The following is a 1,492-nucleotide window of genomic DNA, read 5'->3' on the forward strand; positions in this document are numbered from 1 at the left end:
GTGTATATAGATGCATGTTATGTGCGCGCTGGCGATAAATAGGTAATAAATAATAATTATCGTCTCCCAAACTTATTATAATTGACATATTATTATCATTACCCTTAGTATACAAATTTAAATAACTCAAAACTACTCGTTAGCGTTAATGTACCTATATTGTATATTTGTATTACGTAATCTATAGAATTCCTAAATATGCTTGTAATATAATATTATAATGTCTGCAGGTCACTGGTTAGTGTAGAATAGAAAAATTGAATTTCTTACACTACGACGCACGCTGCGCTAACACAATCATCGTGGTATATAATATAATATTGTATATACATTGTAATAATATTATTGTGTGTGAGGCAACGGAACGATTCTTATCTCCCCCTGCATTATAATAATACATATATTTTATTACTATTACTGGGTCCTTGTCTCGAATAACATCTTTCCCGTTTGTTCGAGAAAAAAATACATACATGCACATGACGTGTAATAAAATATATTATAAAATTACATAGAAAAAAAATTACTAAAATATTAAAGTTAAACAAATTATAGTTAATATAACTATTTAATAGGTGAAATAACTAAAATGATTTGGGTACTTATTATGACTATATAAATATAGTTATTTCATTATTTGTTATGGTATTGTTTACTATATTTTATAGTTAACATAGTTTTTAATGTTAGAATTCTTTCAGACGCCTCGAAATCTCATTACTCGCTCAGTACCTACACCGTTTTATCGTAAATCGTTTATCGCCTTACCTAACCTTATTAGCCGGCGGTGCCCTTTAGTTGCACCAATTTTATCGATAGTGCCCTTATGTGAATACCACAGAGAACGTGATAAAAATAACCGCTAGTTCTTATTATTAACCTATTTAAATAGTTGTGTTGAACACTTTATAAATAAATTACAAAATTATAGTTGAAAATAAAGAGAACAAATATTACAAAATAAAAACTATACAACTACGCCTCACCTCTTAACACGTTACTGTTACATTTGATAATTTATAATCAATTTCTGCTGTATTTTCTATTTTTGTCAGGGATTTGACGTATTTAGTGAATCTCTAATGCTTTTCATAAGTATTATAATTATTTTTTATTTATTTTTTGTATTTCATGATATAAAAAATCAGAGAATTGTAATAGACACATCGTCTAACGATTCTACTAGCACAGTATATACATAGGTATATTCTAATTGAAACTATACTAATGTTTTGTCATCATTTATTGAAATTAAGCATACTATTATAATATTATACTCTTGTAATGCGTAAACAATAATTCGTTTCAGCAATTTCTTTACGATTCCCAGGTATTCCAGCGCGTTGGCGGGAATTCCCGGGAATCCCCGTCAAATTACGTTCCCGGCAATTATGACCCATCCCTAATCGGAACTCCAGCTCCTCGGATTTCGTCACATTTTTATAATTTGTAATAACGTAATAATATGCCCTTTACCAACGGCGCCTCGATC

The sequence above is a fragment of the Acyrthosiphon pisum genome, chromosome X (genome assembly GCF_005508785.2).
Source record: "Acyrthosiphon pisum isolate AL4f chromosome X, pea_aphid_22Mar2018_4r6ur, whole genome shotgun sequence".
Taxonomy (NCBI): domain Eukaryota; kingdom Metazoa; phylum Arthropoda; class Insecta; order Hemiptera; family Aphididae; genus Acyrthosiphon; species Acyrthosiphon pisum.